Here is an 11,958-nt window from a genome sequence, read left to right as displayed (position 1 = left end):
CAGGAGCAAAAATCTGCTTTAAACTTTAAAGAAAGTAAGATTTGACATTTATCGGGATAATTATATGTCGACTGATATGAGAATGTTATTGTGAAACACAAGAGACGATGTGATGTCCCGACTGGGTCTCAGAGGTCAAAGGTCACGATGCAAACAGTGATCAACCATTGTGTGCAGCTGTGGGACGGGCCCGGCCTGGGACCGCACCTGTTCTGGGGAACTTCTTTTCCACAGCAAGTGGACAGATATAACCGAGCAGAAGAGCACAGGCTAACAAGTGCAACACATTACTGTCATGCACTGTGTGTCAGCGGCTCGTGATATTTATATACACCCAACACTCAGTGTGGAAAATATTCTGTAAATCTCAGCGGCTGATATCTCCTGCATCTGTCTGAATACAGGCTAAATATAGACCAGCTCTGCCTTCACACTGGATAAAATTAGTTCATGGAAATGTAATAGTGTGCCACTATTATATAAAAAAAAGATTTCCTCATGTTTATGCCAGAAGAGTTTATATACACGTGGAACTCGAAAAATTAGAATATCGTGCAACAGTTCACGTATTTCAGTCACTCAAATTAAAAGGTGATGCTAATATATTTAGTAGCCTACACTCTTAAAAATAAAGGTGCCAGGAAGAACCAAAAAGGGGGTTTCACAGCGATGCCATAGAAGAACCTTTTTTGGTTCCCCAAAGAACCTTTCACTGAAAGGTTCCTTGAAGAACCTATTTTTTCTTAGTGCCATAAAGAACCTTTTTCGGAACTGCAAAGAACCCTTCTCAAAGGTTCTTTAAAGAACCTATAACAGTTCTTCATGTCACTTTATTAGGTTCTTTGTAGAACCATTTATGAAAAGGTTTTTTGACACCCATAGTAAACAAACATTCAAAGAAAATGCAGGAATAAAAATTATTTTATTTTTATGGCCTATGGCCAAATGTATTCATTTCATGAATCAGACAAACATTTCATTATACATTTAATTTCAATGAATCAGACGTTTTAATTTAAAACGTGAAGACAGCAGAAACACTAAAATAAACCAGATATCAGCAGAAAACAGACTCAACAAATAAACCAGACTCTACAATAATAAACAGTCCACTCCAAATGAAAACTGCAACTTAAAGTATTAAAGAGATAGTTGGAAGGATGGAGAGAACATGGTTAACAATGCCTGGTTTCTGTTTCGCTTATAATTAAAGGGATAGCACACCCAAAAATGAAAATAATCATCATTTACTCACCCCCAAGTTGTTCAAAACCTGCACACAATTCTTTCTTCTGTTGAACACAACAGATATTTTGAAGAATGTTGGTAACCAGACAGTTGATGGCTGCTGGTGAGTAAATGATGATAATTTTCATTTTTGGGTGAGCCATCCCTTGTAAAATCCCATTGTAAGAGAAATAGCAGAAGACAGAACTGTACTACAGGGAATTATAAACTCTCTTCACACAAATAGGGACTGGTCCACTCCTTTAAAAACAAAAGCCTCAAAAAACAACAATGTCTTTCTCAGGCACTTTGGGTAGGCGACATTATAGATTTGATACATCGAGTAGAGCAGGCAAACACCCAGGGAAACGTCAATGTCCCTCATCTTCAACCATGTCCTCTCCATCCATCCTAATGGAAACACTGCCACTGGCTAAAGGGTTCCCATTCTCGCAGTCCTTTAGGACGATGGCTGGGGTTGGGTGTGGAGGATCCTGTGAAAACAAACACACAGTATTTTATGGTGATTTTTTTATATATATATATATATATTTTTTTTTTTTTTTTTTTTTTATAATATTATATCTAAAAAGAGCATACTTAGGGGCCTATGGTTTCAATGTACTTATTGTGTTGATGTTGTATTGTAAAACACTTTAGCTGCTATTGTGTGATTCGGCTAAGAGGTCTTTAGGAATATTAATATTAATTACAGCTGCAATTACATGCAGGTATTTTTAAAATATTAAGTACAATGAAATCAACAAATTTTGGTGTTGAGCTGAGAGGGTTGTGGTCTGTTGCTCTTTGACATATCTTTCAATGCAGGTTTATATTGTTTCAACAATTTTTGCCTGACCCCTGGGGGCTCTGTATATTTCTGATAATATTTGTGGAGAAACATTACACTGTTTTAATTCAGAATCCTAACCGTACATTGTACTAATTAAAAGAAATTTATTAAATTAGGTCAAATAAAAAAATAACATAAAAGGTCAATGAATCCGTACCAGAAGTGATAGTGCAATGTAGCAGCTAAAGAATAATCCTCCACCAAATTGCCAGTAATCAGCTGGATACTTGGGCGAATCTGAAGGGGGGAAAGAAGAAATTATTCAATGAAAAGTCCTTAAAAAGCATTTTTTTTTTTTTACCATTCCTTTAAACAATCTTAAAATTGATTTAACTTGTTAAAACGTTTGCCATTATAACATTCACACAACATGAACTGAGTAATGTGATCTTTGAGACTGTTATTACATGATTAAAAATGTAAACATACACTTAAAGCATGGCAATCCCATCAGAAATGTGTATAATAGCAAGTGAAGCACACACAAAACAAAGCCAATAGGTAACTTACACCAAAATCAAACCATCAAATAATTTTACCTGCAGCAGCATTTATCCTATTATGACACGTCTGAGGGTCTTTCCCTTAATGGTTTCCAGTGATTAAAGAAAGGACTGATGAAGGTGACATGAATCCCCTTTCAGTGCCCCACTTCAGCAGAAAAAAACAAAAAGTTACTCAGACTTTCTATCAGTAATGTTAAATGTCTTACTTTAAAGATGAAAATCATACTTAATACTATACATTAATCCCAGAGTAGGTTTTTGAACAGTGGGTAAAATTAACTTACTGTAGTTGGTGAATGGGTCTTTCTGTTGGGTGTTCTCCCCCGATAAAAATCTTATTCCAATGCTTGATCTAAAAAATATAATAATAATGTAAACAAATATATTTTCAATATCGTTATCAGTGTTTGAAGAGGTTATGTAAACATACTTCTAACGAATAAATGACGTTTTTTTTTACCTCTTATGCGTTTGAGTTTTAAACTAACGTTAGCTGACAACATTAAACACATAACGTTACCAACAACAAAACACAGCAATGTCAGATGGTACTAACACGTGCTAATATCGCTACGCTAATGGTGAAGCAGTACAAAAACACACAGAGAGATAACTTATTTATCTTATGAGGTTGCAGTAACGTTAAGCCTATGACCGTTACCCGTGTCCCTAAACGTTAGAAAAATGTTTTCTTACCTGATATCGCCAGTATTCCTCTGTTCACATTCCAGCTTTGTTCTTCATTGACATATCAAAATTCGCTCAAAATGTAGGAATTCAACAGGCAGATATAAAATAATCCAGGTCTGACCGAGTAATCAACGCAAGCAGCAGCTGTTTACCGACCGAGAGTAACGGACGTATTTTCAAACTTAAAATTGGCGCGCAGAGCCGCTCACATTCTCATTGGACAGTTTCCTGGAAGACAGACAGATTAACCAATCATGCTCAAAGTAAAACGGCAAAACAACCAATAACAATAGTTTGCGCGAATTAACATAGCGGTCTATTATGTTTTATTTGCAGTCTGTATTATTATTTAATTAATTGGTCAAATTACATGACGGTGTATGAATACAAATGTAATAATGCAATGTAAACTGTTAGGCATGCAGACAAAATTGTAAATTCACACAAAATCGACATAAGGCAAAAGGTTTCTGCTGCACACTCTTGAGGCTGAAACTATTATTGTTAATTAATGATAATAATTATATTTTAACATATACATTGAAGAGCTGTTATGATCAAAAAATAATTAAATGCAAATTGCTACATGCACGTGAGCTTTTATTTTGACGGAAACTGCAGTCCAGCTTTTATTTAGGCGGAAAACAAGTTTACAAACTCATCTCATTACAGATCTAGTAAAAAAAATGCTGTAATCATCAACTAACACTTCAAATCTTTTTGTGGCGGTCAGTGCAGAGATTGTGGCATGCCGCCACAAATAAATCATTGTATGGGACACAAATTTACTCCAACAATGTGAGGTCACATGAGACTGATGGTGAAGAACCATTTTACAATCTAAAGTACCTCTTGGCGCTACAAAGAACCTTTTGTGCAATGGAAAGGTTCCTTGGATGTAAAAGGTTCTTCATGGAACCATATACCCCAACAAAGAACCTTTGAAGAACCTTTATTTTTAAGAGTGTATATAACTTTATACATATGCATGATTATATTTTTCAGAGGGCCGACATTTCTGTTTTTAAAATCCTTTTTTTTATTGATTTCATGTAATATTCAAATTTTCTGAGATTTTGAATTTGGGGTTTTCATAAGCCGTAATCATCAACTTTTGCACGATATTCTAATTTTTTCGAGTTTCGCCTGTTTGCATGGCATCACAGAAATATCAAATGATGCATGTTTACATTTCAAACTCTACTTATAAATTACTATTCTGAACTTCTTTCATTCTGGATGAAAACAAATTAGTCCGTGCTTTTCATCATGCATGAGAAGATCCGTATACATTACTGTACCTGAAATGATATTTCCACAACGTCTCGGACAGTCGTTGGTTGACGATCGTATGCACACTTTTCTTTCGTATTGATCATTTCTCCACTGCTTTGCAATCGTTTCTGTTTTGTCGTATTTGGTATGTGTTTTTTCAAATTGACCCGCACATTAATGGCACGTAAAAACAAACTGATTCATGATTTGGCGGTTTTTATGTAGGAGACTTGTTCGTTATCCCTACTCACACAGTAGTATGTGATTTCGGATCAGAATTAAACTTCTCGCAAGTCAAAAGTCTGGTTACGCGAAAGTAATCAACCCCGAATTTCAGTTTCATAAGCTTCTTCTGCACGATTCCTCCTTGAGATGTAGAAACGTCAAGCATAATCCTTTCCAAAGTATGTAACTACGATTGATGACTCGGCTCTGCTTTGGAACAAAACACATTAAATTACTTCTTTCAAATGACATGAATTCTTTTCTCACTCAAACACAACCAAAAAAAGGTGATTTTGTCCATTGCTCAAGGATTCAAAGAGTCATCATTCACAAGAGTCCAGAGAAAATACAAGACCGTTTTTCTAAATCACAATAAACTTCCAGAAATTATTGATCAATGAACATTCACAAAACATATGATACATTTGTACCAACTATATTATTTTAAGCCCATTCTGTATCGCCAGTATGGTGTAGCATAAGCTCTATGAATGGCTTTAAAATAGATAAGCTAGTGACATTGTGTTTCTAAAAGTGGTGTATACATTTGTGAAACCAGGCCTCTAAAATCTTCTGGACAATCATACCATCCCACCATTGGATACGGTAGTTGTGTTGATAAAACTATATTTATAACAGTATTCTGTAGTAATTGGTTAAATTAAAGTATTTGACATAAAAGCCAACAGATATACATTTAATAAGGTAATCATAAAAATTGTCCTTATCCCAGGTGGCAAATATGACCTCTTTTGTTTGAGTTTGTTGCATCTGCAAACGTTTATGGATCACAGGTAGGTTACACTTTATTTCAGTATTCAACTGATAATGTAACTTTGCATCTACATGTCAACTAGCAGTCATTAGAGTATTAGTAGACCGTTCGGGTTTGGATTATTAGAATAACTTGACATGTAGTTGAAAAGTAACTTTTAGTCAGTAAAATGTCTGCCGGGAGCATCAAAATAAAGTGTAATCAGATATTAAGCAGAGACAGTCAACTAATACTATAATGACTGCTAGCTGACATGTAGTTATTGACTTGTAGTTACTACAGTCTACTTCTTTTTCACGAGGGTTTGCAGAAGACAAATATCATGGAAGTGAACTCTGTGATCTCTTTATGAAGCAGTACCATTAAGAGGGAATCAACATTTTTAAAATACTGAATTTTTCAATTACCCCCAGCTTATTTTCTCATCATAAATCATGCTTTTTTATGCATCTAAATATCCAGCTTAAATAACATTAACCTTTTCACTACATTGGGCAGCTTTTTAAGCAGCATTTCCTTGCATAGGCATGAGTTTTAATGGTGAAGTTGCACATCCACCTCTACAGTGCACTCTAATGCATCATCCTATACACCGCCACCAAGTTTCTTCTCCTTCTCCAAACCAAGATGGCAGACGGCAAGTCAGAATTGCTCCAGAATATCAACCCATTCCTTCTGCCCTAGGAGACTCTTGCAGGTAAAAAAATAAACATCTAAGGAGTCATATTGGGAGGAAATTCTGATTAATAGTCTGTCCACTAAACTGGACTAAAGTAAACATCATGCATCCAGCAACAATTCATACAATTACTGTGACTGTTGTACTTCATTTTGGCTGTAAATGTATTTGTGTAATTAGAATGCTATAATTATATAGCAATCATTACAATGTAATCATCAAAAAAGTAATCTGATTATGTAACGCACGTTAGCTGTAATGTTACTTTACTCGTTACATCAAAAGTAATCTGATTACATAATGCACTGTAATGTTACTTTAATTGTTACATCAAAAAGTAATCTGATTACATAATGCATGTTTCCTGTAATGTTACTTTACTCGTTAGATCAAAAAGTAATCTAATTACGTAACGCACATTACCTGTAATGTTACTTTACTCGTTAGATCAAAAAGTAATCTAATTACGTAACGCACATTACCTGTAATGTTACTTTACTCGTTAGATCAAAAAGTAATCTAATTACGTAACACACATTACCTGTAATGTTACTTTACTCGTTAGATCAAAAAGTAATCTAATTACGTAACGCACATTACCTGTAATGTTACTTTACTCGTTAGATCAAAAAGTAATCTGATTACATAACGCACATTACCTGTAATGTTACTTTACTCGTTAGATCAAAAAGTAATCTAATTACGTAACGCACATTACCTGTAATGTTACTTTACTCGTTAGATCAAAAAGTAATCTAATTACGTAACACACATTACCTGTAATGTTACTTTACTCGTTAGATCAAAAAGTAATCTGATTACGTAACGCACATTACCTGTAATGTTACTTTACTCGTTAGATCAAAAAGTAATCTAATTACGTAACACACATTACCTGTAATGTTACTTTACTCGTTAGATCAAAAAGTAATCTAATTACGTAACACACATTACCTGTAATGTTACTTTACTCGTTAGATCAAAAAGTAATCTAATTACGTAACACACATTACCTGTAATGTTACTTTACTCGTTAGATCAAAAAGTAATCTAATTACGTAACACACATTACCTGTAATGTTACTTTACTCGTTAGATCAAAAAGTAATCTGATTACATTATGCACATTACCTGTAATGTTACTTTACCGTTTCACCAAAAAGTAATCTGATTACATTATGCATATTACTTGTAAGGTGTTACTTCAATCACTGATCATTTCAGAAGAGATTTAAAACATCTGATCACTAGTTTCTCCACGGTCTGAAAACATCAATAGAGCAATGTAGATTTCAGTCTGAGGTTTTCTCAGAGAGGAGCGCTACGCTAGAAATGTGTCCATTTTGAACATATTCAGAATGATCAGAATGATTGATGTGCTATTACTGTATTATGTTCAATGCAGTATATCTTTAGTTAAAACCAAAAATGCATACTGTGCACTCAAGAGGACATCTGAAAATCTCTTTGAAAAATAAATGAAAAATAATTTAAAATAACTTAAAGCCCTTATGTATAATACATTATAAAAGCATTTTTAATGCAGTAATTCTGCCTTGTAATGCACCTTATAATGCATTGTATGGTCTCATGAATAATTGCAATCAGTTATAATAAATTATAATACTTCATTGAACACGCCTTTAGAAAGTATGATGCATTTAAACATGAGAAACAACCAATTTCAGAATCTGCAAATATTATAATGCATTTTAACATAAATACCTTTATAATGCATTATACAATTTAAAATTCAAATCTTGTTTTTCAGAGCAAAAAAAACACAAGAAAAAAAATCCTGAATGAGGTGGTCATAATTCATGCGTTAAAGGGTTAATTACCTGAATATGTACCATAATATTTAGGCATTTGAAATTAGTTTTGAAAATGCTCGATTGGGTAATGCTTCAGAAAGACTTCAGTAATCAACAATGAAGTCACTGAATGTAATGTAAGCGAGGTCTTGTGTTGTGCACTGCTTCAGGCAGAGGGCGCCATGGCTCTCTGAACAAGATGTCTTCTGAATCTGGTCAAATACTCCAGTAAACACAAGCAAACTCTCCCTGTCCATCAGAGGCTTTCCCGGTGAAGAACAGTAGAGGTTCTCATGCCTATTACAGTTACAGATGAATTAGTTATTAAGGCATACAATTAAAGGGGCTATATATGTATAGGAATGTTCATGTATTAATTGCAATAATTAATCGTGTTTTGAATTTACGATTCGGATGTAAATGTGAATTGTGCTGTGCATTTAGTAATTTTGTTTTGTAAATGTATTATTTTTTAGGCTGATCTGGCTCCATAGGACGATGCATTGCATTGCGAAATATAGAAATCAAAGACGCATCCATACATTTCTACACACACACACACACACACACACACACACACACACACACACACACACACACACACACACACACACACACAAATCTAAAGGTAAAACACTGAGTCATTTAACCTGAGGATTTGTGGATTGTCACTGTCAGCGACACGATCTTCTCTGACCCGTTTGTCTGAACATGTGTATGATGAGAAACACGTCTAGAGCTTCATTCACAAGAGAGCAGCTTAATCGCCAGATATGAATAGATTCCCGACAATCATCTTGTCTTTGGAGAATAGGGAACCCCAGAATAGGGAACCCCATTAGACCCGGGAATCTTCTACACAATCTCTGGTTGCCTGGGAAAGCCTGCTTTAGAGGAGCTGGAGTTTGGGAATGGTCTGGGAATCCTGGGAGACGCTTCACTCCTAGAAAACATGTTGATTCACCCAAACCTGCGGTCGAGATCCGCGCCTGCCGAAAGCCAGCCGGACCCGGAGAAGAGCAGCTCTGTGTCGTTATAAATCACCGCCGCTGACGACTTTAGCATTCCTCCTAGATAGAAGAAGTCTGAGGCCTTGTCCACATTTATACGCTTTCCTTTGAAAACGCATATTTTTCTCTCCGTTTTGGCCTTCCGTTCACACTGAGACACCGTTTTTATTAACAAAAACTATGCTTTTTGAAAACGATCTCCAAAAGTAGATACATTTGAACACTGCAAAAAAAAAAAAATAGCATTATAAATACTTAGTATTTTTGTCTGGTTTCAGACAAAATTCAAAATTCACAAATCAATAAGCATTTACTAGATGAGTAAAATGCCGTAAGATATTAGGCCTATGCCTTGTTTTCTGGGGGGAAAATCTAAATTAAGTGAGTTTTTACTTAAAATAAGCAAAATTATCTGTCAATGGGGTAAGAAAAATAATATTTTTTCCGTTTGAATTAAGATTATTTTTCTTACCCCATTGGCAGATAATGTTGCTTGTTTTAAGCAAAAACCTCACTTGAAAACAAGACTTAGGCCTAATATCTTTGGAATTTTACTACTGTAGTAAATCCATCTTGATTTAAGATTTTTTTTTAGATATTTGGACTGGAAACAAAAATACTGAGTAAAAAATGCATTTTTTCTGCAGTGAAAACGCTGTTTTCGTGAGTGGACTGTCAAACCGGAGGGATTTAAAAATGATGATGTGAGTTTAGTCACGTGACGCATATTGTACCCATAGATATTCATGTTTACAGCGGTATTGTGTCTCTGTCGGTATTGTGGCTCTGTGTCGTTATAAATCACGGCGCTGACGTCTTTATACTATAAAAAAAACGTATAGGATTTACTTGATAAAATTGATAAAACACATTTTAAGTAAATTTTACTGCTGTACAACTTACCTGTTACTATCAAGTAAAACCTATTTACTATTCATTTGACTTTTAATTGACACTTAACATTTAATTGAAGTAATTAAGTAAATATTACTTAATTATATTCTTACTTAATTCTCACTGAGAACTGTAACATCTACTAAACTAATTTTTTAATGAACTTTTTACTCTAACACTATATTACTAAATTATTCCACACTTTTAAAGTATGCTTTACTTAGAAACATCTAAGTAATTAATACAAAGGAAATTGATTCAATGCATCTACATAATAAAAGTAAAATGGCACCGAACACAGAGACCTCAATACTTGCACAATACACAATGACGTTTAGATAGATCGTTTTTGAGTATGAATGTCTCATTTTGAGTAGAAAATGAATCCAGATATCAGAAAATGGCAAGTTACCAAACTTAACAACAAAAGCAATGATAAAATTATGTAAATACAGCTGGAACAGTGAAAAATCAACCTTATTAATTATTGTGTATATGTCCCAGTGCATGATGGGAACACCTGTATCAGAAAAGTTGAGTAGGTTTGTACTTAATTTTATATCGTTGATATTTATTCTTTAATTTCTACAAGCTTGAATTGAGTACTAATATGGGATTTACTTCGTTTTTTTTTTATTCTTGCCTAACTAACCTTTTCATGTAGAAATTACATGTGTTTTTTCTGTAGCATTTAGGCCTACTTCACCACAGAATCATTTTTATCTGTGTAAAGCTGCTGTTGAAAGCATCTGAATGTGTGTGTGTGTGTGTGTGTGTGTGTGTGTGTGTGTGTGTGTGTGTGTGTGTGTGTGTGTGTGTGTGTGTGTGTGTGTGTGTGTGTGTGTGTGTGTGTGTGTGTGTGAGAGAGAGAGCAGGTGTTGTAATGTCCGCGAGCTCATTAAAGACAGTGAATCCAGACCTTTAAGTTTCTCTATCAGCCTTTTTGTTCGAGAGTTTAAGTGTTGACCTCCTTTGACCCCGTGAGCTCCTCAAGAGCGGGACACGTTTGCACAATATGGTTCATTGGAGTTTTCTTTATGCTCAAACATCTCCTTCATGCCCAAGATGTCCTATTTCTGTCTTCCATGTGCAAATGGCCATTTTGAGTTTTAAAGACAAGAAATGCTAAGAAACAGCAACCACAATAACTTAAAATTCATTATTTTGTTCTTTAAGCGTATCTTAATTACTGATATTTGACATTTGCAGCAGATCCTTACCAACCCTTGTGGAAAAAGAAGTACACTTTATCTTACTTTTATTACATAAATAATAAGCTTTAAAATATATTTATTTTTATTTACAAGTAAATTAAAATGTATTTAAAGGGATAATTCAGCCAAAGATTTTGTCATAATTTACTCACCATTATGTTGTTCCAAACCTGTATGAGTTTCTTTCCCTTTTCCTGCTGAATACAAAAAAATACTTTTAGAAGAATGTTGTTTTTCTTCCTACTTTTTTTTTTAACTGTTTGATAACCAACATTCTTCAACATCGGTAACACTTTCTATGAAGTCCAAGCCTTACCAAAATATAGGAACAACACGATGGTGAGTAATTATAAAATAGTCACTTTTAAATTATATCAAATGCTATAAGTTGAATTTAAGAGTGCTTTATGTAATTTATTGATACTTTCAAGTAATATATTGATTTTACTTGACAACGTAACTATGACGTTGCATAGGCTACTCGAAATTTCGACGGTTTCTCTATATTTAATAATAAATAATAATAATAACTTTATTTTGTATAGCGCTTTTAAAAGTCAATTCTCAGAGCGCTTAACATAGAGAATAGATAAAATAAGCATGACATACAAACTATTACAGTGCATGCATACAAACAATGTTATAAATCTAAAAAAAACAATTTAAAATCAATAAACAAAACATAAGTTAAACAAAACCGTAAAATATATTACATGGAGAACCACAACAATCACGTTTCACCCAAAAGCTTCTTTAAAATAATAAGTTTTAAGGGATGACTTAAACAATTTCAGAG

The 11,958-nt window shown here is 34.1% G+C and overlaps 1 long non-coding RNA gene across 1 annotated transcript; it reads right to left on the bottom strand.

The window, feature by feature from the left end:
- Positions 1 to 903: 903 nt before the first annotated feature.
- LOC143710846 (uncharacterized) lies at positions 904 to 2,302 on the bottom strand. The gene is made up of 2 exons (XR_013194659.1): positions 2,238 to 2,302; positions 904 to 1,721 (listed from the first exon to the last, which is right to left on the bottom strand). It is a non-coding gene; the product is annotated as an uncharacterized LOC143710846 (long non-coding RNA).
- Between the last annotated feature and the right edge of the window lie 9,656 nt (positions 2,303 to 11,958).

This window comes from Siphateles boraxobius, unplaced genomic scaffold (assembly GCF_051911475.1).
Source record: "Siphateles boraxobius isolate OS27281-9 unplaced genomic scaffold, OSU_SipBor_1 48, whole genome shotgun sequence".
Classification (NCBI taxonomy): domain Eukaryota; kingdom Metazoa; phylum Chordata; class Actinopteri; order Cypriniformes; family Leuciscidae; genus Siphateles; species Siphateles boraxobius.
Note: the sequence above shows the minus strand (reverse complement) of the source record. Positions and strands in the feature narration are given on the sequence as shown.